The sequence below is a fragment of the Acinonyx jubatus genome, chromosome D1, assembly GCF_027475565.1.
Source record: "Acinonyx jubatus isolate Ajub_Pintada_27869175 chromosome D1, VMU_Ajub_asm_v1.0, whole genome shotgun sequence".
NCBI classification, from domain to species: domain Eukaryota; kingdom Metazoa; phylum Chordata; class Mammalia; order Carnivora; family Felidae; genus Acinonyx; species Acinonyx jubatus.
In genome coordinates this window covers 96,461,044-96,488,878 of record NC_069390.1, presented here as the reverse complement: position 1 = coordinate 96,488,878, position 27,835 = coordinate 96,461,044, and the positions used below count along the sequence as shown (strand labels likewise).

The 27,835-nt window shown below is 50.4% G+C and overlaps 1 long non-coding RNA gene across 6 annotated transcripts in view; it reads left to right on the top strand.

The window, feature by feature from the left end:
• Nucleotides 1-27,835, top strand: part of LOC106983908 (uncharacterized) — a 285,065-nt gene that overhangs the window by 134,489 nt on the left and 122,741 nt on the right. For all 6 annotated transcript variants that reach the window (XR_008290624.1, XR_008290622.1, XR_008290619.1 and 3 more), the window contains exon 4: nt 4,330-4,388. This is a non-coding gene — a long non-coding RNA (uncharacterized LOC106983908). The remainder of the gene's footprint in view (nt 1-4,329; nt 4,389-27,835) is intronic.

Here is a 27,835-nt window from a genome sequence, read left to right as displayed (position 1 = left end):
CGAGATTAGCTCTGCTTAAGAGATGAGGACATAGGGGCTCCAAGCTGGACAAACCAGAATCTGCCCTTTGCTCTGTCTGTCTTGAAGTCCCTGCTGTTGATTGCTCACAAGGATGTTGTGGCTCACAAGGATGCTGACGAGCGGTCGCCGGCCAATGGTGCTGTGCTGCGGGCTGTGGGGGCAGAGGAGCCTAAACCTCTCTGGAAAACTGATGAAAGGGTGGTGCTGTCCCCTCATACGTTAGTGGAATCGTTCCTTTGCCACCTTCGTGGACCCTTCGTGGACCCTTCGTGGACACATCCAGCAGTGAAAAATGCCTGTGGGTCAAGGCACACCTTCAGAGCTAAGGCCCTTAAAATAAGCCCCTATATTCAAGGAAACACATGTCTCCCTCCTGTGGCTGCTGGCCTCTCCCCAGCACCTACTGTCCCTGCCGGTCAAGCCAGTGGTTTTGCCCTCTCCTACTGGAACCAGACAGGTGTAGGTTCAGATCCTGACTCTATCATTTGCTAGCTGTGTGACCTTGGGAAAGTCACTTGCCCTCTCTGAATCTGAGTCTCTTTAGCATCATAACACTGATGTCAGAAGGTGGTTGTGAGAATTAGATGAGATTGTACAGTGAGCATCAGGGCTTAGAGCTCAGCACACAGAGCAGTTGCTTAATAAGTGTCAGCTTCTTGGGGCGCCTTAGTGGCTCAGTCAGTTAAGCATCCGAGTTCAGCTCAGGTCATGATCTCGTGGTTGTGAGTTTGAGCCCCGCATCGGGCTGTCTGCTGTCAGCACAGAGCCCGCTTTGGATCCTCTGTCCCCCCTTCTCTCTGCCTCTCCCCGCCTCTCTCAAAAATAAACATTTAAAATAAATAAATGTCAGCCTCTTTTCCAATAGGTCTGCCACCTATTAATGACGTCCTCTCAGCTACCCCTTGCCTTTCTCGAAAAGTCCCAGGGAACCTCTTCTGGGAGACCTTCCACAGTTTGTTCCTTGCAATGACTGTCACAATATGCTCGGGGTCCCCTAGACATTGAGGTGTTCAGTTTGCAGCTCTTGAGTTAAAGCCATTTGTGTCTTACTCCACTTGTGTCTCATTCTCCTTTTTCTGTTAAAAGACACAAAATAATACTTACCTTACAAAGGTGCTGTGAAAATTAGGTTAGAAATAACTTGGGTTAAGTGCCCAGTACAGTGTGGGCACACAGCTGTCACTCAGTAACTGCACTGATGTTGGTGGGGGAGGGGAGTAGACTGCCTCCCATCAGGTTGAGTCCTCCCAGGCAGAGACTGCCTGCTCCCTGACTTTCCCAGCGCCAAGCAGAGGAAGTCCCCTCCCTGGAGGATTCAGGCTCTGGTGGGGAGAAGTCCTTCCCCTCTTACTTGATAGTCTCTCAGGACATTCCTCTTACGAACCTGGTAATTGTGCATTAACTATTGGCGAAGTGGTTACAGGTGTAGCTGGGGTAACGGTGGAGCTATTTAGGGATGATTTTCGTCCCTCTGATGAGGTTCCTCATTTGAGGATAGGGAGTCAGTGGTCTACAAAATGTGGATCTCCTATTTCATCAACAAAGAGCATTTAGGCATCTAAAGGCTGAGCAGGGCAATCCCTAGGTGCATCCTGGGCTAGTACTTGGGCATTAGAGACACCTCAAGACCCCAGCCCAGATGTGCCCCCTGATAGCATCTTGCTCATGCCAGCCAGTCCCAAGGATGGTTACTTAGCCAAGTTGCATGACCCTGGGAAAAGGAGGCCAGCAAGGGCAAAGACTGGTGTCATGGGAAGCAATGTCATGGATGTCCCGGATTATGGCTCAGACACAACTGGCTGTTTGATTTTTTGATGAATTTCTAATTTCTCTGGGCTCCAGTGGGGATTTTATTAGATAAACTCCAAGGTCATCTGCAAATTTTAAAGTTCTGAATTTCTAGGTCTAACCTGAATCCCTCTTGCTGTATTTGGAAGCCAACAGAGACAATATTCTTGGTATATACACTTATACTTGGTAATAAGTGGCCAACATTTGGTGAGTCCTCGAAGGCTGTGGTTTTTAGTCTCTTTTTAAAAATGTTTATTTATTTATTTTGAGAGGGAGAGAGAGACAGACAGACAGAGAGAGACAGAGAGAAGGAAAGAGAGAGAGAGGCAGAGAGTGAGAATCCTAAGCAAGCTCTATACTTTCAGCACAGAGCCCGATGGAGGGCTCGATCTCAAGAACCATGAGATCATGACCTGAGCTGAAATCTAGTCGAACATTTAACCACCTGAGCCACCCGGGCACCCCTTTAGTCTTTTATCGTAGAAGAATTTTGATGGGATTGTATTCTAATTAAATATTTAATGCGGTGTATCTGCCTGTTAAAATCATTACCACCACCTTGGGGATGGGCCTCCTTTGTGTTCTTATTTGCAGCTTGTCTGTAAGTGACAGAGCTAAGAGCCGCTGGAAATCTGCTATGTGAGATCCAGGGATCCAAGTGGGTTGTCCACAGGGCAAAGGAAGGTTTCAGGGCTCTGAACTTGCCTTCCTACTCCACTTCCTAGAGCCTGTTATGGTATCACAAGCAGGACCCAGGGAATGGGATCGACCCCATGTTTGGGGCTGCCCTTTATTCTGCCCAGCCCTCTGAGAGTTGGGGGGAGAATATGTGCTTTTTTTCCCCCACGTTAATAAAACCCCAAATGAGTCTTCATTAAGGGCTCCATTAAGAAGCCACTGTTCTTCTTGGCACTCATTAGCATTGCTGCTTACTGCTAAGTTTCCACACTGGTGCTTTCTCGGGGCTTCACAGGGCCCCCTCTCTATGCTGGAGGGCTGCTCTTGAGAGAGACCTCAACTGGCTGAATCTCAGCGGGAGAAGAATTTGGACTTCCCCAGTCTACCTCACCCATTCCCCTGTCTCTGGACAATGGCCTGTCAGATTTCTAGAGCCTCTCTTAGCAGCCTGTTGAAGGGGTTTGTAGATCTTGGTGGGAGTTTTTCCTCTTGTCTAACTTCCCTCTTTCACTGTAGTGTGAGCCAGTTTCCAACCCTTCCCTAGGATAATGAAGAGTATCTTTCTTTCTAAGAGCACCTTGCCTTCTCTCTCCTTCTGAGTTCAGGTCCTGGATTAATTTTGATACCTGATGAAACCTGCCTCCTTTCTGTATCCCTGGGGTCAAACCCATTCCCAGATAACATATCTCTGTAGGTCAAGTGTCTCTTAGGGTCATGCCCATCTCTCCCCCATTTGTGCCGTTCTTCTGTCTCCTTAGCTCCCATCGTCACCCTTGTTCTCTCAAGGCTTCAGGACGACTCCCGGGCCTTTATCAGGACCCGTGGCTGCCCGACCCCTTCCTCCAAAAGCACCGCCTAACATACATTATTCATACTGTGTGCCAAGCACCGTGCCAGGTCTTCTATCGCATTTACCCAGACTTGCAGTCCTACCAACAGATGGGCATGACTGGTAGCATTTTGGAAATGAAAACAAACCAAAACAAAAAAATGAGGGGCGCCTGGATGGCTCAGTCGGTTAAGTGTCCAACTTTGGCTCAGGTCATGATCTCGTGGCTCGTGATCAGGCCCCACATCAGGCCCTGGGCTCTCAGCGTAGCCTGCTTCAGATTCTGTGTCTCCATCTCTCTGCCCCTCTCCTGCTCAACTCTGTCCATCTCTCTCTCAAAAATAAACATTAAAAAAATAAAAACAAAAACAAAAACAAAAAACTGAATCTCAAAGGGATTCAGGTCTTTGGCCACACAGGTAAGTAAAGGTAGACCCAGAACTGAACCCGGGTGTCCTGACTCCAGGTAGGATTCACCACCTGCTTCATTGAGCCACCCTTGTATTCTTGCCCCTTCTGGTTTCAGTGTAATGACCAGCTAACATGAGAAAGGGCTTGGGGTGGGGATGGGGCACCTGGGTGGCTCAGTTGGCTAAGCCTCCAACTCGATTTTAGACCAGGTCATGGTCTTGCAGTATGCGAGTTTGAGTCCCACATCAGGCTCTGTGCTGACAGTGCAGATCCTGTTTGAGATTTTCTCTGTCTCCTCTCTCTGCCCCTTCCCTGCTCCTGTGCTCTCTCTCTCTTTCTCAAAATAAAGAAATAAACTTAAAAAAGAAAAGTGTTGGATCCACAGCTAGTGGCTAGCTGCTGATGTGACAAGAAAAAATTAGACTAACTTCTTCTCTCACGCATCAGAGTTTCCACATCCAAGTGCGTGTGGTTCCTTCAGTGTGGCCCGCTTAGAAAGTTTGATACATATGCCCATCATGTCACATTGTCGGCACCTTTGGAAACCCCCTGTGGCATTTGGTCTTGACTATTGGTGAATATTTATCTTTTTTTTTAAGGGTGAACTGTATCTTTGGCAATACCCTAAGGTCATTTGGATTCAACCCTGAAATACAAGGTAAGGCAACAAAATAGGTGATTCCACTTTGGCTCACTACCTTTTGAAACATTTCTCAGGGAAGTGTAGTGTAGACATTCACGGTTCCACAGGTCCCAGCTTATGTGCTGTTCAAAAGATTTCTTGAATGTCTCAGAATCTTGACATGTGAAATAAAGCTGGAGTGGCTATTTGATGGGGAAGGGATGAGAGAAAGGTGGGCAATGATGCTCACAACCAGCTGGCGCATGACCTTTTCTCATGATTTTGAGCTACTTTGTGGGCCTGGGGAGTTGGAGTTCCCCTGGCAGATACATTGACTCTCTGATCTTGGGTCAGCTGGGGCATCAGTGACAATCGATGAATATTTTCCTGCCAAAGGTGTTGCTTAGTCTGACTTTATCTAGAAGACACAATAAATAGAAATGATTTCTCTTCTGTCCATGACAAGAGTGTGGCTCAATCTGTTACGAAACAATATCATGTTTTTTTTTACAGGAGTCTGTTTCTTTGCCTTAGCTGGACAATTCAGCCATCATTCTCAAGATGGCTTGAAAATGTTCTTCAAAAAGAACTAAATCTTTTACCTTTCTCAGTATTTTCACTGGCTTCAGGGAGGGCAGGAGAGGGGCTGGACAGTTGCCTTTGGCAATGTCCTGGTTACCTTCCTTTCTTTAAAATTTTTTTAACGTTTATTTATTATTGAGAGATGGAGAGACACAGAGCATGAGCAGGGGAAGGGTAGCAAGAGGGGGAGACACAGAATCCGAAGCAGGCTCCAGGCTCTGAGCTGTCAGCACAGAGCCCAACGCGAGGCTTGAACCCACGAACCGTGAGATCATGACCTGAGCCGCAGTCGGTCGCTTCACCAACTCAGCCACCCAGGTGCCCCTACCTTCCTTTCTTTAAACCTGGGAAGTCTGTGAGATACCATTGCCTTGGACATCATCTCACTTCTGTACACTTCGTTGAGCCTCTGAAGTGTCCTCTTTGCAAGATTTCCGTGACTTTGGCCCTGACTGGGCTTGATTCTCAGGCTTCAGGAATACCTGCTCACTTTTTGCTGAACACCAACGCAGCATACACCTCCTGTCTGCATCAAACCAGCTGGGGCTGGCTGTGGTGGAGATAGGAAATACGTGACGGGCTGACATTGAGGGGTTGCTGCTATGGGCTGACACACGTCAATCTCTCCTCTTCTCCTTTTAGGGAAAACCTGTCTGGTGAAGTTACTGTCATATGAAGATTGTGCAGTTTATTTATTTATTTTTAAAAATGTTTATTTTGAGAGAGAGAGAGAGAGAGAGAGAGAGAGAGAGAGAGAGAGAGAAAGAGAGAGAGAGAACAAACATGAGTAGGGGAAGGGCAGAGAGAAAGGGAGAAAGAGAGAATCCCAAGCTCATTCTGTGCTGTTAGCCCAGAGCCCTGAATGGGGCTCCATCTCATGAACAATGAGATCATGACCTGGGCTGAAATCAAGTCGGGTGCTTAAACGACTGAGCCACTCAGGCGTCCTGAGATTGTACAGTTTAACAGGGCCCCCTGAAGTTGTGCCCTTGCCTTTGTTATTTTAGATAAGATCAATGAAAACTGTGAAGAATTACTCCACTTCTGTGAGCTTCAGTTCTGTCATCTGTGCAGTAATAATAACTCCAACCTGGGAGATCGTGAGGACCAAATGAGATGATTCATACAAAGAGTTTGGCTTGTGACTGGTACATAATAGGTGCTCAAAAATGAAAGCCATTATCGTGATTACCAATAGTGACTCCAGTTGGATGTGAGCTGGGGCTGTTTTTGGTCAGGTGAACTAACTGATCCCAGGGCAGGCACATGGAGGGGCTGGGGAACTGTCCATGGTTCTGCCTCCATTCAGCTGAGATGAGTAAACGTCAGTAACCACCTATTTTGTGTCATGCTTCTAAGCACCAGATTCTTTAGACAAAGGGAAAGGCTTTTATTGGGACTCACAGAACGTCTCATATGTGCATAGGTGAGAGTGTGTGTGACATGCCCTGTCGGTGAGCATGGGACTATCTCATGTACATGCATATGTGTAGGCATTTAAAAACCATTGTGTGTGTGTGTGTGTGTGTGTGTGTGTGTCCATTTGGAGGGAATGAATGGATGGGGGTTGAAGTGAAGGAGGGGTATTGCTATAACGTAGCTCACCTGGGTAGACTAGATGGTGAGAAGGCCCCAGCTTGGCCACGAGGAGAGGCTGACTTCCTAGAACTTCCTGGAGACACTGAAAAGTACACTGGCCCCCACCCCATGCCCCTCCTGGCCCACCAGAACAGAGTAAATCTGAGGCCAGAGTGGAACTGCTCTCCTGCCGGGCACTCCAAACTAATTTTCTGGTACATTATACACTTGGCCTTTTGAACAATCAATAGCCTTAAATGCTGTTTGGTTCCTGCAGCCAAATCCAAAAGAAATAAGACATAATCCATCTGGCTGATATGGCCAGAGCAGGAAGGGAAGGAGAAAGAAAGAGGGGGGTCTAGAGCTGCCCTGGGGAATCTCTGCTTGGCTCAGGGAGGCGGGGGACTGGAGGGACCTGCCAGCTCTTGAGAGAATGGGCCTTTAAGAGATATTGATGGCTAGCTAATCACAGCCCCATTTGTCTCAATGCATCCTACCCATAGAGCTGTCACTACGGCAGTTGTGGAGTTCAAGTGGGGAAGAGCTGGGATGAGACTCAGGATGCAGGGTTCAGAGCGAGGGGTGCTATGGGGGTCTTAGAATCCTGGATGGAAGGGTCTGACTTAGTCTGGGGTTAGATTTGAGATATAAACCCCCAGAGGTCCTGAGATGGCACTAGGCAGGGTATCCCTGGGGGGCAGGGATCTAGGGTCCCAGAATAGGCTTGGGGCTGCTTGGAGAAACCTACATCTGGCTTGAGAGAAGACAGCATGGCCCCTGCAGGCCCTGCCCTGAGCTCAGGCTAGCAGAGGGTAGGATGTGAGGAGGTGCATGGAGGGAGAGAGGGGGTTCCACAGAATAGGAGCAAGTGCAGAATCAGCCTCCTTCAGAGCCTCTGCTCCCATACGGTGGAACTCCTAGAAGGATAAACAGCACCTTAGGTGTCCCTGGTCCTTCTGACAGCCTAGCTGGGAGGGCTGCATCCCAGGGGCCTCCAGATGTCCTCTGGTTCTCTTTCACCCTCAAACCTGTGCCCCACTCAGAGGGATGAATGAAAGGAGTCAAGTGCCCAACTCAGGGCTCAATTTCCCCATCTCTTTAAGACATGGTCACCGTCTAGAGACAGGTAGGTGGAGAACGCAGACCTCTGCTGGACCCAGGGGTTTGGGTCATTGCCCTTGGTGATGGAATGCCCAAACGGTGGGAGAAATGATATTCATGGTGTGAAGTCAGTCACGTAGCAGCCTGGCAGGATGTGGGGGAGGCAGGAATGGCACATCTTTCCAGAGGATTATCTGGGAGTGGTTTCCCTGGGGAAGGCTTGTAGGTGGAGGGGGGAGGAGGAAGGAGGCGGCACCTCTCTTGCCTTACGCCGCACCTGGCTCTAGGGAACGGGACCCACTCTAACTGCCTGTCTGTATCTTCAAGCACTGTAGGTGACCCCTTAGTCTCTGGGAGCAGTGGAGTAGGGGAGGGTGGGAAGTCCAAGGAGGGGGGTCAGGGCCGGGGCAGAGGGGCCACAGGCAGGAAATAGGGAGCCTAGGGTGGACATATCCCCCATCCAGAGGGAGCCTCAAGATGGGCGGGTGGGGACTAACTTGGGGAGTGGTGAAGCCAGGCTCAACATCTGTTTGGGCCACCGGAGGCTTGCCAGCTACTCACAGCCAGGGCCCGGGGAGCCTCCTAGGGCTTGGCTCTACCTGGCCCTGCTTAGCTGGAGAAGTGTTCTGGCTTCGTAGGTCCAGGGCAGCTCAGCCTTCAGCTGCCGCAGCAGCAGGAATCCAGTGGTGGCGGCAGCTCTGTGATAAGGGCGGGGCCTGCACACTTCTCCGATGGGTAATTATGCTTGGAGCATGTTCTATGGAGATGCAGGGCTTGTCTGACAAGGCACGCTCTTGTTCCTGCTGCTGAGGCAGCTCGGGAGTGGAGCGGAGAGGCCAGGGGCTGAAGGTGACGTTGCCGCTTGGGGAACCTATCGTGGATAATGAGCTGCCGATCCCGACGGGCACTCATCCAACTGGGCACCCCCGTCCCTCCCCCAGCCAGGGGAAGGCGAGCAAGAGGGGGCTCAGCGAGAGGATCCTTTTGAAGTAGGGGGCGCTGGGGAATGCCATACGTTTATGGTAACGATGATAACAGTTTATTGTTCACGATTATTATAATAGCAGAGGCACCAATATTTATATAGTGTTCTGTACTTTTCAAAGCATTTCCACATTTGGTTTTCTCCATCCACCTTTCATGTAGGGACAGATCTTTATCCCTGCTTGAATAAGGAAAACCTGAGTCGCTTGGTTCAGATCACAGGGCAGAGCCCTGTCCACAGCCTGGTTTCATGACTTGGATTTCAGAGCACCTTCTCTGTCTCCCAAGTGGGGCAGTATTTCTGTTCCGGTCACTCGCCACTCGCTAGCCTGGTGTCACTCCGGATGCTGTGTGTGAGGTCGCAGGGCGGGAGCTGAGGGAGGGGGAGAGGGAGGAGGCCTGGGTCCCCGCGTTGGGAAGCGCCTGCAGCAGGACAGGCCTGGCACAAGAGGGGGAGTGAAGCTGATCTGAAGGCATGGGCATGAGCCAGTGAGACGGGCCCGCTGAGTATTTCCAAGTCAGACTTGGTGCTGCAGCTGAGCCGCCATTCTGGGAGGAAGCTGTGACGCTGATTGCCATCTGCGTGAGCAGGTCCGTGAGCAGGTCCTTTTTAAAAGACATGGTGTGACAGACTGCCCTTCCCCTGCAGCACGCACGTGAAGATGGTGCCAATGAACACCCTGCAGATTCCGCACTGAAAACCTGGGAACCGGAGAAGATGACAGGGTTGTTCAGTAGGGCCGCGTTAAACCAAGGAAGCCTTCCTGTTGGAGGCACTTCTGAGTGGAGTCTGGGAGGAAGGAAATGACAAGTGCAGTAGAGGCAGAACAGAGGGCCAGGGGCAGAAGGGTGAAATGCTTGGGATGGTGAGCATGTTAGCTTGGATGGGCCTAGGGGTGGAGAACTGAGGTGGGTGAGGGGCCAGGATAGCTGGGGATTGAGGTAAAAGGTCGGACGTGACATTGATAAGCCAGAAATCGAGGAGGCTCTGAGGATTGTTAGAAGGGAGGAAATAAGATCAAAACAGGGCGTGGAATGCTTTGCAAAGCTCTGTGTAGGATGAAGGTTGAAAGGAGAGACCAGACAGGTATGGGCAGGTGAACCCTCCAGGAGATAGCTGTGTTCCATTCTGACTTGGAGTTCCAAGTGCTAATCATGGAACCTGGAATTCTCTGGACGGCCTCAGGACTTTAGGACGCTCTGCACATCCTGACCCAGGTTGGGCTGTGTTCCGGAACTTGGCAGGTTGGATGGCTCCCCACACCTCATTGCCCCACCCCACGGTGCCTTCCTTCCCCCAGCAGGGACCCAGCCTTCCCTCTACAGGACACCAGTTCAGCGCTGGATCCTGCCTCAGGCTCCAGGAGAAATCTTGCTGCTCTGGGAAGATGCCCCGCTGCTCCTTCTGCTCTGCTCTGGGGTGATTGATGGCTGTGGGTAGGTGGGTGAGCAGCCTTCCCTTGCCCCGCCCGGTTCAGATGGTTGGAGTGGGTGGGAGACAGACTCCCAGAGTAGCCAAAGAGGAAGTGGCAGGGAGGATAGGCCAGGGGATGACCCACACGCTCCAAGGGTGGTTCTAGACGAAGGGACTGGTTCCAGGGTCCAGGAGATGGTTGCAAAGTACCAAACAATTAGCTTAATGCTGGATTCTTCTGAGTAGGCAAAAAGTACCGGTTTGCTGCCTGATTTCTTGGTTTCTCGGGGCCACCCTGCAGTAAGGCCTTGAAAGACCCACGATGTGGAGAGTGAGGGGAAACTGAGGCCCAGGTAGAAGGAGGTGGTTTGCTCTGTGTGCTCTGTGAGTCCCACTGTGAAGTGTCTTCTCTGAAGCATTGTCCTCCCCTCTGGACTTCCATGGTACACGGTTGGGAGGGGGTTCTCTGTGTCTCTTTTTGCCAGGCCTTTCTAAGGAATTTTAAAGGGACAAATGCTCTTCTCCGGATTGGGGATGGGGGGAACCCGAGGGCTATAGGCACCTGTAAACCAATTTAAAAATCAGTCTAGCCAACCAGCCCCCAAAGGAACCAAAGGGAGCTATAGAGTAACTCAAAAGCAGACACTAATGGAGGAGAAAAGAAATGTAGTTACATATTCATCAGCTTTTAAATATTCATGAGGATTGTAAAGCAGATTAATTTTCATGCCTCATTTCTCCCGCGGTTCTCGCTGTCCATATTTTACCGCAGCAGCAGAAGAAAAAGGAGCTATGGATCACTTGGCCAGTGCCCTCGCTATCACTTAAGGAGCAGTGTGCGTGCTCATGTGTGTATGTGTGTGTGCGTGTGTGCATGTGTGTGTGCATGTGTGTGTGTGTGCCTGTGTGTGTTTGTAGGGGCAGGGGAACAGGAGGAGCCGTCACTGTGGAGGTGAAGATGTTCATCTCCTGAGGGGTGGGCCTGTCCGGCCAAGCCAGGACGATGCGAGGACGGCGCAGGACAACGCAGGGAGGTCATGGAGGTGTCTGAGGGAGGGGATCCATCTGGAGCAGAGAGGACTCTGGAGGCATCGAGTTGATTCCTGGCCTCCCCAGGGTGAAGAGGGAAAAAAGACGTTCACCAGAGTCAGCAAGGGTTTTCTCTACACTCCCCTAAACTAACTGTCTGAGAAGAACGATCCACTGATGGACTGAGGTGAGAGAGCAGGGGCGGGGGCACCAGTCGGGGTGAGGAAGGTGCGGGAGACACTGAAGAACAGAGGGAGAGCACCCAAGCGGGAGCAGAAATGGAGAAGGAAATGAAGGGGTGGCTGAGGGCCCATCTGTTCCAGGTGGAGAGCATTAGATGAAAGGGCAAAGTTTGAAATGATGAGATTGGAGGCTAGAAATCTGGAAGGACTTTCAGATCCCGGGGCTGTTGGACCTTCCCTCTCTGGGGATGGGAGAGGGCTTCCTCTGAGTCATACCCCAGCTGCCGCCACCCCGCAGAGTGGAGGGAGCCCGGAGTAAGAGGTGTAGCAGGGACCGCTTGGGAAGCACAGCCAACAGGTGTCCTGCTCAGAGCGACCGGGCAGAGTTGGGGGGAACTCAGTGTCAAGAGCAGGGTATCAGGGTGAGCCAGTCTAGGGCCAAGGGCAGCGAGTGTTGTTGTCCAGAGTCATGAATGGGAGCCAGGCAGCCTGTGAAGTAGCAAAGATGGGCCCTGGGGGAAAGAGTCGCTGATGCAGCCTCTCCCGGGGGTCCTGGAGTGTGGCCCCTGGGCACTGATGCCACCTGGCAGCCCTTAGTGGTTTGGGCCAACTTTCTTGGAATTAGAGGAGGGACGAGCTGGTCCATCCTGGTCTGCCAGCCCCTGCCCCACTCTGTGGAGGCAGAAGGGTGTTCTGTGGAGCACAGTCCTCGGGGTGCTCTCTGGTGACCTTCGAGTACCACTAGGCCAGACCTCCCGGGTGGGTTCCCTCCCCAGCCTTATTCCCTCCGTACTGCGTTGGGCCTGAATTCTCAACCAGAGTCCAGCCGCCCAATGGATACCTGCACATGGCTGTCTAGCACACATCTCAGACCTAACACATCCACACTCAGACTGACTGCCCCCAGCACGCAGACCTGTTAGCCAGCAACCGTCCCTATATCGTTCAATGGCCACTCTACCCGTCCAGCTGATCAGGTCAAAAAACTGAGGAGTCATCCGTGACCTCTTTCTCATCCTGTCCTTCAACGTTAACACCCGGAATCTTCTGAGTTCACTTCCACCAGCTCTGTGGCCACCGTTCAGGCCCGAGCTCCTGCCTTCTCTTATCTGGATAATGACGGTAGCCGTCTGCTCTCTTTCTGGGGCCTGTGGGAGCTCCTCGTAGTCTGGCCCCTCCCCTTTGTCTCTCTCACCTTGTGTCTTTGTCACTTGAACCCCCAGAGCTACACTGATCTCCCCGCTATTCCTTGAGTGAGCCAGGCCTGAATGTGGGGCTCACGCCTTCCCTTCCTCTAGGACTTTGCTCAGTTTGCCTTCCTAGTGAGGCCTTCCTGAGCACTCTAAAACACTGATCCCTTCCCCAGTTCTCTCTCTCTCCCATAGTGCTCTATTTTTCATAGAACTTTCACCTTCTAACATGATGCATGACTATTATGTTTTTTTGTTGTTTATTGGCTGCCCCCCCCCCCCCCGCCCCGCCGGACTTTTAGCCCCTTGAGGGCAGAGATTCTGTCCATTCAGTTCAATGCTTTATCCTCTGCACCTAGAGCAGGTTCTGGCACACCTGAGCTCTCCTAGGAGATTTCCCCAACGAACAGTTATTGACCAGGAAGCTTCCCCTTCTTCCCGTAGAGGAGTAACTGCTCCAGCAACTGTACATCTGATGAAAACAATGGAAAATTGGGTAAAATACCTAAAACCATTACTTTCAGATAGTAGGCCACAAGTAGCACAAGGTGGTCCCTGGGAGAAGAGAGGCCCTACTTTCACATCAGTTTATCCCCAGGCCAAAGCAAAGGAGCAGGGATCCCAGACAGAGCCCAGGGGCTGAATTGGGAAGACTCAGGTTTGGGGATTGAGACTGGGGCTGAGGAGGCTAGAATTCATTCGTAAAGAAGAACACTGGCGTGGGGTGCAGCTGTCCACGGAGAGTTCTGAAAATCTGCAGAAGGGTCCTCGAAACTTTAGCTGAGCACTGATCTGGGCATAATTGGGGTGGAGCACCGCGAGGTTCTGGCGGAAAGCAGAAGGCTGAACAATTGCTGAGCTCACACAGGAGCTGGGGATGGTTCCGATTTGTCCCTGTGAAGGTGGAGAGAGCTTGTAGCTCGTGGTGCATTGGATACAGTCCTCAGAAGGATGTGAGCTTAGTCAGAGGCCAAAGGCTGCTCTGGACCCATCCAGTAGAGCTTGAAAGCAAGGTTTCATAGGATCACAGTGATTCCAAATAACTGCGAGCCAGAACGAAATCCAGTTCTGTCTAAAACCATATGACAAAGTCCAGATCCTGAGGTGAAATTCACAATATCCATCACCTAATGATAATAATAATAATAATAATAATAATAATAATAATAATAATGATAAATCATGCAGAGAAAAAGGAAAACATGAACTGTAACCAGAAAACAGACCAAGCAACAGACACAGACCCCCCCCCCCTCCAAATAAGAAAGATGGTGGAACTAGCAGACAAGAATGGTAAAGCAGGGATTACAAGTATGCTCCATAGGCTCAGAACTGAAGAGGAAAACATGAACACAATAACGAGAAAAATGGAAGGTTTCAAAAAGCACACGGAACTTCTAAACATGCAAGCAGAACTGAAGTGAAACCCAATTGTTAAACACACAAGTGATTTTATTTCTGCCACAGCCACTACCAGGACCACATGGGGGGTGGGGGCACTTTTCCCTTCCAGCTTATCCTCCCAGCAGTCTGTGCTTGCCCCTCCTGTGAGGGCGCTACATTTGGTTTCTCGGTTCCCCAGGACTCTGGAAAAGCAGGCTTCTTTTCTGTTCGACCCTCAAATGCAGTCTGGATTTCAGGGAGCAAGCAGTGGCCCTCTTGAGTCTCATTTCAGCTGCTGTTTCGTGAATCCCTCCTGTGTCTTCGGATCGGAGCACTCTGCCACCTGTCCAGCTCAGTAGTGAACCCCTCCTCTCCATCAACAACTTACCCGAGTTGTTCCAGAGCTCTTATAATGGTGTGATAAGCCAGAGCTGGCCTGCCCCGTAGAGTTACACATTGAGTCCGGTTGGCACAAGGCAAGGAGGAAAGGGACGAGGTTCAGGAGATCAGTGGGGATAAAGAGGGAGAGGGCAGACTTCATTAGGAGGTCAGGGAAGGCTTCATGGAAGATGTGGCATTTCTGTGGGGTTTTGAAGGATAAAGTTTGGGCCGGTGGGAATCAAGGGGCAGGCGCTGTAGGTGAAGTAGGGTATTGTCTTGAGTTGTCCTCCCTTCCTGAACCCCCAGGCTCCCCCCTTCTCTTGGGGTTCCAGTCAACTCTCTTCCTGTCAGGAGTGAGTTCTGCAGGCTCCAGGCACCCAGGTTTTCCCAGCAAACTAGTGACACCAAGTGCGGGCAGCTTCGGAGCCCAGCTATTCCTCACCTCCTTGGGCTCTGACCAGATGGAACGAGGCCTCAGATGGGCGGCGTGTGTTTCCAGGACAGGCTCAAAGACCAGCCCGAGGGGACAGGTCTGAGCCAAGACTAGATGACTCTGTCTCTCTGGCCCTAAGCCCCCGTTCAGCTGCTCCTTGATTCCCAGGTCAGCGTTGCTGCCATGAGGCACCCCTGCCTGGTTTGGGGGCATTGGAGCATCTCATTTGTCATCTTTCTCTCATTTCGTTTTCCCCGTCTCGCCCCACCCACCTGCTCCCTCCCATCCTCCATCTTGAGTGTGTGTGGTATGATCAGCTCCCAAAAGGGGCTCAGTTTTTCCCAGGCTGCTTCCCACATATCACCTGACCTTCAGAGTCCCTCTTGGGGGGGGGCGGTGGCGGGTGTGTGCAAATAAGCAGGGCTGGGGGAGCGGCGCAGGTGCCCCTCCTTCAGGCGTGTTTGGTATAGATAAGGAAGAGTTTGTCAGCCATGGTGATGTCACCGCACAGAGCCCAAGGTGGGAGGACCAGAAGCAGGGTTCCCCAAAGTGGAGGTCTGAGCGAGGTAGGTGGGGAGCTCAGACACGGGCTTCGAGGTGACGTGTGCACCCCTCCTCCCTCCCACCTCCCCGGGTCTGCCACATCATGGCCTCCGCGTGTCACCCAAGCCAGATGTTCCTCCCCTTCCTCCCCCACAAAAGGGTGGAGAGATGGTGTCCACCGTGCGGCTGCCAGGGCGTCTCGATCCCCTTAGGGCTTCACCCACCTGAAACCTCAAGCCCTGAGCTGGGGCAGTGCTGTCGTGGGCCCGGTCGGGGGAGGTTGGGGTGGTTGTGAGCCCTGACTTTGGCGCCCAGGGGAGCTGGGCCTGAGTTTCATCTCCACTTTCTGTATGCTCCAGACAAGTGACCTAACCTCCAATCCTCAATTTCCTTATCTCATCTGGAAAAGTGGGATAACGGCACTCCCCCACCGTCTAGCGGGGGCATGTTGGGCCCCGAGTAAATGGCAGGTGGTGGTGTTTTGTTGTTGTCGATGGACTTGCTGAGACGGTGGAGGCAGGACCTCCACAGGCCTGTCCTGGCTCCCCTCTGCCTGACTCCCCACCCCAGCTGCTTTGCTAAGCCCCCAGCTTCCAGACCCTTGTTCTGGATCCTTGTCTGACAGCCCCCCAGAGGGACACATTGCATCCTTAATTGCAATTCTCTTGCTCGGCAAAGCCATCAGCACCTAATGTCCCATGTCGTTGCTGCTTCTCTGCCTGCGGACACCTCGCTTGTGGGGGCTGCTCAGCCACCCAGGGCAGCTCCATCTGGCCAGGACCGGCCATGGTGGGGAGAGGGATGGGCAGGCCAGGATGTTCCACGGATGCTTTGGTGATAATTTGCTTACAAGTAACTTAATATCAGAGGGCAAAGTTCTCCGTGACTCTATCACTGGTCCTTTCTACCACTTTAGACCTTTATTTATGGTACCCCTAGAAACCACAGGGGTACCTCTGGTCTCTTAACACCAGAGCTTTGTCCATCTCTCCAGTGCAGGGAAGAACCCTGAACCCAGGGATAAACTGAGCCCCCCCCCCCCCCCCGCCTCCCTGCCCCCGCCGATGCCCATGCAGAGTTTTAAGGTAGCACCCAGCAAAATGTCAGGGCTGGGGAAGTTGAATCTGGAGGAAGACCTGGATGCTGCTGGAGACCAGGATCAAGGGAGAGCTTGTCCTGGGTGCTCAGATTCCCATTCCCTGGGTCCCGGGGCAGGCCCCCTCCTCTGGGCTGGCACCTGTGTGATCCCCGTCCCTGCTCCCGCACCTGAGGAGCATCCAGGGGCATAGCTCCTCAGGAGTTCATGTTCAAGACTGGCCCGAGGGTGGCCTTGGCTGGCCCCCAGATGGGGCAGACAGGAAGTGGGCAGCACTGACACTTTCTGTCACTTCAGGACAACAGACTGTTCAGAGGAAGTTCAGGGGTTCCCCATTTTTGAGAAAGAGCTTGGCCAGGGGAATAGGGAAGAGGAGCCTCTCAGCTGCAGCTCTTGTCCCCCCTCCCTGCCCCCCCTCCCTTGTCCTCCTGGCCAGGTTCCTGCCACCTCCACTTCCAGGCTCCAGGATGTGTCTCTTTTACCTTGAGCCCAGGAAGAGACACAAACCCCTTTGCTGGTTCGTCTTAGCATTGCTGGGATCCGCTGGCATTTTCACAAAGGACTTCCATAAATACTAAGGGAGAACAAAAGGGAAGTAATTACAGAAAATACAAACAGCATGAAAATAGTCAAGTTTCTAAAGTACAGGTTTCCCAGCCTCGGATAACCACCCTGGAGCCCAAGAGGCTGGCCCGCCTTCCTGGCAGGCCCCGTGCCAGGACTCCAGCCTTCATACACTGGCCTATCACTGAGGGCCAGGGGCCAGGCCGAATCCCCTTGCCCTTAACTTTCCCACCTCAGGATTTGCCTCGGCCGCAGCTGGCCTCCCGAGCTGTGGTGTCTGAAACACTGAATGTGTGTTACTCACCACTGGGCTTCAGGTGGAGGCCTTGACTGCCTTGAGAGCACCTGCTGAGACAGGTAAGCCCGAGTCTCCGCCCCCAGGCCTGTCCACCGCACACCCACTACCCAAGCATATTTCCACTGCCTTGACCGTTGTGGCATTACTGTCTGACTCACTGTGGCTCCTGAATCGTCCTGCTCACACGCAGTGGTGAGCACACGGCAGCCATTTGTTCAGCGTGACCCAACCCCCTGGACCGAGGTCAACTGGATTAGAACAGGCACCCGAGCAGAGCTGGGCCAATCAGAATTTATCTTTGGGGTATTATAGGGCCTAGAAACTGTCTCGTGACACCGTTGTTTATTACACGTGGGCTTGGGAGCCATGATGACCATTGTGAGTTTTGACGTCGGCCCAGATGCGCAAGGAGAAGCAGAAGGGTGTGATGGGCAGCAGGAACTCCTGGTTCCTTGATATTAGTCCTGACTCACGCTTGGCCACGTTCCCGCCTACCAGACACTCCTGTGTCCTTTTAGCAAACTTTTCCTTTTATCTAAATGCCAGTTTGAGTAGATTTCCGTAGCTTGCAACCCCCCAAGTCTCAGCCCATCCCACCACCCCGGAAGTTGGGACAGATACAGTAGGGCAGCCAGGCTGTCAGACAACCAAAGCTGCGGCCCCCGCAGGGACTTGAGTGAGGCGCTGAGAAGTCCCTTGGGAAAGCGTGAGAGCATCCAGGAGCATCAGCCTGTTCCACGCTGTTGTGGGTGGGGAGCCCGGGGAGCTCACTGATGGGGCAGTGCAGTGCTAGCAAAGGGGGACCTTGAGAATATTGCTCGTCCCTTGTGATCAACATGGAGTAGTCCGTGAAAGGGCCTTGGCTTTCCTTCTAGCATTCCACCTTCTGACCACTCCTCCCCACACTGTTGCTCCTGTCCATGGGGGTGTAATGCACAGACTAGGAGTCTGAAGTCTGAGCTTGAGCCCCATCTCAGCCACTGATGAGCTGTGTGACTTAGATAAGTGACTTCCCCTCCCTAGGCCTTCCTCCCCCCCCCCCCAACTAAAAAGTGGTAATGTACTCTGCAGGGCTCCATCAAACTCTTCCCTCCCTTGTCCCATCCTTGCTTCTCCACCTATCTTCTCCTGCCCAGCATGTGCCTCCCCAGCAAACCTTCCCCTCTGACTCCAGCCCCTTCAGGACCTTGTGATCCCCTTCCTATAGTTCAGGGCCATCATGTGTTGGGCATGAGTGTGTAGGGTTTCTTTGAGCCTTACTTTTGGGTGGGGTGCTGACTCAGTCTCCCCCATCAGAGTGAGACTCCCCAAGGGCAGGGTTCCTCTGTTTCCTCTTCCCTCTAGACCCCTCAATGTGCCTGGAGCAATACAGGGACCAGAGAGGGTGCCTGGAGGCAGGCTGCCTTCCCTGACCTGTCCATCTCCTCTTTCCTTTCCCTCTCCCGACAGGGAAGACATTCCAGAATCTACTTTCTAAACCAAGCAAGAGTTATGGGCTCCCCAGGCCTCTTTTGAAAACTAGCTCTTGCCATGGGAGGGGGCATTCTGGCTAAGTCTTCCTTACATGGCTGCCCCCCAACCCCCATCCTGGCTTCGTTCTCTCTGCAGGGGCCGCGGCGCACCCCGCCTGAGCCAGCCACCACGCGCCCACCCCCCTTGCGGCAGGCTCCTTCCCTTCCTCTCCCCCTTCCTGGCTCTCCCTCCTGTCGCTGCCACCCATCGTCGCCCCCCTGCCTCTCCCAGCCTTTCTATTCCCATCCTGGCTTGTCTCCCCAGGCAGCTGGGAGCAGGGCGCCTTCGATTTCTCTATTCAGTCTGAGGCGTAGCAATTTTCTGCTCTCCCGTAATTAGGGGAATTTTAAGCAAACTCCCCGACGGATGATTACAGCAGGTTCAATCCAAGCTCCTTTGATCAGGGAAGAATGAGGACGTTGTTGGAATATTCCTCGACCTGCTGGCCAGACAGGCTCTGAAGCGGAAGTCTGGCTCTTGGGCTCCCCCTGGAGGGCTCTGGACTTTCATCCTGGTGCCTGAGTGACCCTGGGTGCCGGGGTCTTTCCAGGGGAGGACTGGGTTCAAATCTTGCTTTGTTAAGGATTATCCCAGAGGTGGCTTCTCTGGCTTTGGGCCCATATCTGGACTCAAAGCCAGGGTTGGTGACTTGGGCGGGGAGGGAACTTAAAGAGGCACATCGGGCGGTCTCCCAGGTCATACAGGCACTCTACAGTGGGACATCATTCCCACTGCAGCCTATGTGAATGGGGATTCCTAGGGTTTTGCAGTGTCCAACCTGCACCGCACACTTGTAACCTTGAACCTGCCTCCAGGAAGCTTGAATGGCTCCATTTTTCTAAAACGTTGGAGGGATATCAACTTCTTCGTGTTGAAAGAGCCTCTTTTCTTTATTTTGTCCGTTTCCCTGAGTCTTTTGTGTCTGCCAAAGGCAGTGACGAATAACAGGAAGAGCATGGCCTTTGGAGCAGCCTAGGGAATGGATTCCATTACAGCTACTTCCTGGCTGTGTGACCTCGGTTAGTTAAGGAACTTCTCTGAACTTGAATATCTATCCCAAAGGGTTGTTTTGAGGATTAACTAAGGAACAGATTAAAAACACTGCTTGGCTCGTAATAGGTGCTCTCAGTAAATATCATTCCCTTCTCCTTTCCCTGCCCACTTCACACAGTTTAAAAACATCACCACCCTTCAGGGCAAACCCTACTCTCCTCTGTGTCCCCCCCCCCCCCCAGCCCTGTGTCCCCCCAAAGCTGTGCTAGAGAGCAGACTGAGTGTATTAATAGGCTACTAATGTCTCCGGCATTCCCAAGCAGTGGGCCTGGCTTTTCCATAGGTTAATTAGGTCATATTTCAGGATAATTATGGCGGTATATTCCTACACTAATTAAGTGGCTTTAAACCATCTTCACAACGCAGCTCCATGAATCATAATTAAGCCTTACCACCGAGTGCCTCTGCCAGCCACGGAGCCCCGCACACGGCCCGCTCCGCCTGCGCTCAGTCGAGGGAGTGGGTACACTGGGACCGCGGGTTTGAAAAGGACTCATGTTCCTGGGATCATGTTCCTGGGATGATTCCTAGTGAATATCGGATGAGGCTTTGCACGGTTTCTCTTTTGTTTCCACAAGGAGGGAGACGAAGAGAAATACAGTGTTCATATAGGTTTATTCTCTCCTCCTTGCTGCTCTGTTGACTAGATTTGAATAGATTCCCAGGGGATGCGGGCGGGGGTGAGAGAGGGAATGCTGGAACACAAAGTTGCAGGTGTCGGTCGGCGGTGAGTGTGCGTAAGAATTTGCATTTTGCATTGTACCTGTCGTTCGCTAGGGACCGTGTCTACCACGAGCCGGCTTAGTTCATGACTACCTGGGAAGGAAACCAAAAGCGTCAAAACACACGTGTCTGGGAGGGCTGGATGTACCTCCTCCTTCCTGACTGTTTTGCTCCTGACATGCCTTGCAAGTTGAGCGGCTCACACCTCAAGAATGGCCACCATTTTGGCTACTGTCCGTTCTAGCTGAGTCATGGCGGGATTATTGGCACCAGCGTCAGGAGATCCAGTTTTGAGTCTGGGCTCTACAGCTTGCTGGATGTTGCCCTGAGAAAGCCCTCTGGCCTCCTGAGCCTCAGCTTCCTTGTCTGGAGAATGAAAACAACCCTAACTGTCTCGTGGGGCTGCCGGACAAGTTGAATAAGACAACTGGAGGGTGCCAATGACTTCAAGGAGGAGTCAGCAAATTCTGAGCTGTTCTTCCAACCATGGAGAAGGGCTCACGTGGACAGGGCCACACTCCCTTCCAGGACTCCTTGGCACTCATCTGTCTGATGGCTCTTGGGTCTGGCGTGTTTCGCTTGTGTTCGTGGAAGCCACAGAGGGTCCCTGTGGGACCAGGATCTAGGACCTCGGGTGCCGTAGCACCGAACATTCACCAACGGGGGCCACCGGGACACACGTTTTCTCCTGCCTGAGAGAATGTACAAAGCCTGTCTTACCAACTCCTACTACCAGAGCTTGGAGAGGCCACCATGATGGCACGGAGAGGATAATCATGGGATGTCTGGGACAGGTTTATGAATCAACGTCTGGGAACCTCGATCCTAAGCTCACAGTCCTCAAAACTCCTGGCCTCTGTGGTTCTCCTTTTCTTGTCTCCCTGACTTCACACTACACCATCTCCCCACCCTGTTCCCTGCAGTCCTGCCTCCCCCAGGCAGCACCTTCCCAGAGCCAGAGGCTCAGGCAACAAAGGGGAAAGGGGGAGACTTGTTTCTGCTGCTCGCGCTCTCTCTCTCTCTCTCTCCGTCTCCCCTTCTCTCTGTGGAGAGATGGCCCCAGGCATTTTGAGTAAGACACTAATCAAATAAGGACAGGTCACAATACACCAGCATCTTCTGCGGAAGCCAGGGAGCCGCTCCGGTGTCCTCAGCAAAAGGACAGGGAATTGGGGGGCAGGGGGATTGGGAGGAGGCAGCATTGATTTAACCTGGTTGTCACATATAGCCCCCGGCCCCTCTGACAAGAGAACACCATGTGAAGGCGCAGGTAAGCCCAGCTGGAAAATTGACAGCAATGAAGGTAACCCTGGTTCCCCCCTCGCTGCTGTGGCCTGTGGATTACGGCTCTGTTAGAGTAGAGAGAGGTGAGAGGTGAGCGAGGCTTCCCCCCGGATACCGCCTGTAGATAGAGGGAATGAGCCTTGTTCTCCCTGATGAGCAAATGGCCATCAGGAGATGAGAGCTCTGGGGAGGGGGTGGGGGGTGGCATCCTGTTGAATTCAGATGGAGAAGAGGGGCTGTTTCTTTAGTGGAGATGCAGGTTGGACCCAAGGTGAGCTGCCTGCTGTCTGCACTGAGGAAGGGAAGAGAGGGCCGAGCAGCGCGCAGCCCAGCACGCAGCAGTGGGAGTGGGCCAGCTTCTGTGGGATTGGACGGCTGCCCCGTGCCCACGGAGCTCTTCTGGAAGCAAGAACAGCCTGTTGGAGATCTCAGCCCGGGAGGAGCAGCTCTTCTGGAGGGGGAGGCTGGGCGAGGGTGGAGAGAGTACAAGGATCGGACAGCCGATAATGGGGATGGATGGTTCTTCCAGGCAACAGTATGGAGCCGCGGGGGCCCAGCTTAGGGAGACAGCTCCCCCTGCGTATGGCATTCACACTGACTTCTTGTGCCCAGGAAGCCTCCACCATGACATTTAAACATGCGTGTTCACATGTGAACGCACATCTGTGCGTGTGTGTACACCCACGTAACCATGATACATTGGCATGAGGTGGTAGAGGACGGTCCTCCTGAGACCACCAATTCAAGGTCACAGTGCAGCCTTTGGTATATGACTCTACCTTGCTGGGCCTCAGTGTCTTTGTCTATATAACAGGAATGAGCAATCCCTTGCTTGCTCACTTCAAAGAGCTGTCATATGGGGCGCCGGGGTGGCTCAGTAGGTTAAGCATCTGACTCTTGGTTTCAGCTCAGGTCATGATCTTGCGGTTTCGTGAGTTCGAGCCCCGTGTCAGGCTCTGCCCCGGCAGCACGGAACCTGCTTGGGATTCTGTCTCTCCCTCTCTCTCTGCCCCTCCCCTATTGGCACTGCCCCTGTGTCGCTCAAAATAGATAAACTAAAAAAAGAAAAAGAAAAAGAAGAGCTGTCAAGGTAAGATACAGAGGGTGGGCAAACCCTCTGTAGACTATAAAATCCGCTCCAGCCGTGAGACCTAGTGAGGGTCATGTTGTTGTCCTACCTGAGCCTCTCTGGACAAGGAGGAGGGGGTGGGGATGGGCACAGTGTCAGCTCCTCACGCCTCCTCCACCAGCACCCAGCCCGTGGGGAGGAGCATGAGTGGGAATCACTCCTTCATTACTCTTGTCAGAGCCAAAGGGGTGGAGGGAGAGGCTCTGGGGCTGAAGCCCAGTTACATAATCCGTTCGACCAAACCCAACTCTGTGGAGCATACAAGGATAAGTAACTCTCAAGGATCTCTCCCAGGGATTGAGACACGGAAGACAGGAATACAGCCACTAATAGGTGTCTATCATGGAGAAGAAAAAAGATAAAAAGAGTACACAGGAGAAACTACTAGAAGAAACAGTGACTTAACTTTTCCCAGAATTAAAGGGACATATACGCGTTCAGAGAGAAAGGGTTAAGAGAGTGCTGAACAAGATAAAGAAGAAAAAAACCTCATTCACAGATACATCATGGAGACATTTAAGTGCATCTCAGAGAGAAAACCTCCACGTAGATCACCTACCAATAAGGAGAGCCAGAGTGTCGTGATAGGACAACCGAGTGATATCCAGAAACTACTGAAGTTTGTATATAGCGAAATATTTATTTACCTATAAATAGGGGCGAAGTAACGATAAATAGGGGCATAAAGATGTATGCAAAATGTATTCCAGTGATTAAAAAAAAAGGGAGCACATACAAGATACCAAAAATAAGACCGAGAATGTATTATTCTTATTTGACTATTGCTTGAATAGATGATGAATATATGTCACAGTCTGGAACTATATTCCAGATAATGTCAACATGATAGCAGTCAGGAGAGACAAGAGGTGGGAAGAGACCAAAACCAAAGCAAACCAAAACCACCAAAACGTCTTGCACGTGAGAAAAATAAAAACATACTACCAAATAGCCCTTGGACGAAAGAGAAAATCTTAAGGGAAATTATAAATTACTTAGAATTAAAGGTCAAAAAACAGCTCTGCATGACGGAATGTATGTCCTACAGCTAAAGTAGTCCCACAAGGAAAACTTATAGCTTTAAATACATCTATCAGAAAACAAGAAGGGCTGGGGCGCATGGGTGGCTTGGTTGGTTAAGTGGCCGACTTTGGCTCCGGTCATGATCTTGCAGTTCAGGAGTTCAAGCCCCGCGTTGGGCTCTGTGCTGACAGCTGAGGGTCTGGAGCCTGCTTCGGATTCTGTGTCTCCCTCTTTCTCTCTCTGCCCCGCCCTTGTTCACATTCTGTCTCTCTCTCTCAAAAATAAACCTTAAAAACAAATTTAGAAAACAAGAAGGGCTGGAAACAAATATAGTAAGTAAATGTAGTAAAATAAAAAGGAAAGTAAAGTAAATAAAGTAAAATAAAAAAAAAAAACAACAACAGTAGAGAAAACCCAAATAAGCAAAAAGAGAATAATAACGATTAGAATAGAAATAAAGAAGAATGCCAAGAACAGCAAAAACAGTATAAATGAGTACTAAAAACAAAAATTTCCCTGAAAAGACAAAATAAACAACTTTGAAAAGACCCATAAAATAAACATCAAGAAAACAAGAGAGCAGATTTTAAAATAAACTACAGAATTAACCCAACTCTGTGGAGCATCAAAGGGTCTCTCCCAGGGGCAGGGAGAAAGACTATGGGGTAGAACTAAAATTTTTAAATATAAAAATAATGTTAGAACAATAAACAGGTATATGCAAGTATATACATTTGAACCTGGATGAAATGTACAGATTTCTGGAAAATATGCTGAAACAGAGACAAGGTAAATAGAAGGCCTGAACAGACTAATAGGATTTGGAGGGAAAGGACTCCTCTTACACTGCTGGTGGGAATGCAAACTGGTGCAGCCACCGTGGAAAACACTATGGAGTTTGCTCAAAAAGTTAAAAATAAAACCACCCTATCATTCAGTAATTCCATTACGGGGTATATATCTGAAGAAAATGGAAACACTAACTCGAAAAGATATCTGCACCCCCGTGTTGCCATGGAGGGAAGCTGGGGTGGAAGAGAATGCAGTCTGGACCAGTTGTGGTTAAAATATTCTACTTTTGCAATTTTGCAATGCACAGACACATGTCTAGGACCCTCCCAGGATTCCGGAGAGGACAGTAGACCTGTATCTGACAATAGCAGTGAAAAAATCACAAGGGTTTCAGGCACTAAAAACAAAGGCCCAGGATCACAAAGTGGAAAAAAAAAAAACCAAAAAAAAAAAGCATTAAACTTTAGGAAAGCCATTAAATGAAAGACCTAAATAAAAAGAAATACTATATCCACATTTGGGATGACTTAATTTTGGAAGGATGTCTATTAGCCTCCAAATTAATTTCTACATTCAATTAAATTCAAAGTGAGCAAGAATTTTGGGGGGAATTTAACAAAGTGAGTATAAAATTTCTACTGAAGAATTGAGGTCCACAAATAGCTAATCCAATTAAAAAAGAAGCAACAAAGAAGCAACATTTGTTCTGCTGATAATCAAACTGATTACAATAAAAGCGTAATAATAAAAAGCAGTGTGCTCTTGGCATAGGAACAGACAAATAAGACAGAGGAACAGAATAAGAGACCAGAAACAGACGTAGACACAGAAATAAACTGAATAAAAAGAAGTCTAAATGAAAATAAACAAACAAAAACCACAAAATACAAGGGAACACCTTCTGAGAGAGGTAGCATCACAAATAGTGAGAGAATGAATTATTTAGCAAAAGTCATCGAAAAGAAGATGGTTCCCTGTTTTGGAAACGAATTAAATTGGATTGGTACTCAACACTAGATTTTTAAAAATTCCCAAGTGAAGAAAGACCTAAATGTGAAAAGTAAAATTATAAACGCAAATGGAAGAAAAACGTATTAAAAATAACTATGAGCCTCAAAGTGAGCGTTTCTTTGAAAAGATTTAAAAAATAACCAGACGCAAACCATAAGGCACAGAATAAATAGATTTGATCACACCGACATTAGAGACTTTTGTTTAAAAAAAAAAACAAACCCAGAATAAACAAAGTTAACAGAGGAGTAACAGACTGGGAGTAGATATTTTTGGAAGTCTAAAAACTGACAAAGGTTTAATATGCAGCATATACAAAGAACTGCTAATCTTTCTAAGAGAAAAAAGGGAAGAGGGATACAAACAAGGCCATTCATAGAAATGACCATTTGAAGAGCTATTGGCTATATAAAGAGTTACTTAATTTCTTGAACACAAATTAAAATAAGAAGGTATGGGGCACCCGGGTGGCTCAGTTGGTTGAACGCTGAGTTCATGATCTCACGGTTCATGAGTTCAAGCCCCGCATCAGGTTCGCTGGTGTCAGTGTGGAGCCTGCTTCCTCTGTCCCCCTCTAGCTGCCCCTCCCCCGCTCTCTTTTGCTCAAAAAAAAAAAAAAAACCCACAAAAATTAAAAAAAAAGAAGGTATGTTACCCCCTCAGACTGGCAAAAAATTCGAAAATTGGAAGCCTATCAAATACTAGTGTGGAGGCAGGAAAAAGAAAGCCTTAAGCCTTCAGTCCCTGTTGGTGGAAGGTGTAAACCACGCAGAAAGAAAAACCTGGCTGACCTTGGTACTGAGAGTCTGTGTGTCCTTTCCCTACCACTCGCACACTCTGGGTGCACGACTCAGAGTCTCTCACACTACCACGGGGGACATGTGCAAGGAGGTGCCCGTCGGTCCTGGTCAGGATCTGAGCCAGCCTGGTGTCCTTCACCAGGGGCTGGGTGAAGAAAATGTGGCATTCGAGTGTGATGATGGCATACCATGCAGAAGTCAGAGGTAATGAACTGCATCTCCGTTCAACAACTTGGGAAGATCTCACAAGCAACCCAGAGGGAAGAATCCTAAGAGACAGAATGGAATTGATATCATGACATGGGTTATGTACATTTCCAAGCACAGACCACAGTGTGGTTTTTTTTAAATTTTATTTTTAAATTTTTTTTTAACGTTTATTTATTTTTGAGACAGAGAGAGACAGAGCACGAACAGGGGAGGGGCAGAGAGAAAGGGAGACGCAGAATCTGAAACAGGCTCTAGGCTCTGAGCTGTCAGCACAGAGCCCGATGTGGGGCTCGAACTCACCGACCGTGAGATTGTGACCTGAGCCGAAGTCGGACGCTTACCCGACCGAGCCACCCAGGCGCCCCACAACAGTGTTTTTAAAGGGTGCCCGTGTGTCTAAAACGAAACTCCCAACGTTAGAATGGAAGGGCGTTTTAACTCCTCAGGCGTGACACAGGACACCTTTTGATGCTTTTGATGCACCTGCACCGAAAGGTAGTATGTCTGTAACTTGTTACCCAGAAATGTTTGCCGTGGAGACTTGCCACTTACCCTGCCTCTGGGCTGAGGTTTGGGGATGGGGTGAACAATCTGCTTTGCAGATAACCTGTCAGTAAGAGGAAGCTAAAGGTTTGATGACTGCTTTAGAGGCCACATCAAGTGTCTTTGTGTCAAAATGCATTCATCAAAACAAAACAAAAACAAAAACAAAAAAACCCCAAAGTGCATTCATCAGGGCGTCACTAACCCTCCCAGAAATAAGTTAAAAAACCCCTGTGTTCCAGTAAGTTCTCTGGCCTGTGGAGGGGCTAATCTTATCTTCTCCTGTGAGAGGCATTTGTCCTGTGAATCTCTGTGCTGCTGAAACAGGTCATTTTAAAATGGGAACATTGGTCTCTTCTGGGGGACCACATCTCGAGCCAGGGTTCATGCTCCGGGGTCCCAGGTCTCATTAGACTCCCTCGGGGCCTCACTTGATGATACTGCTACCTCTCTGTTTGCATTTAAAAGAAAAAGAAAAAAAAAAGAAGTGAAATAAATGAGATGGGGGAAGAAAAGTGAAAGGATTACTTAATAAAATAATAGGGATCAAAACAGTAAAAACAGACAGCTCTGGTAAAAAAGACAAAAAGCCCCACTGGATGGGACCATAAAGGGCCAAGTGAGGTCTTTTGTCTAAATTAAAAA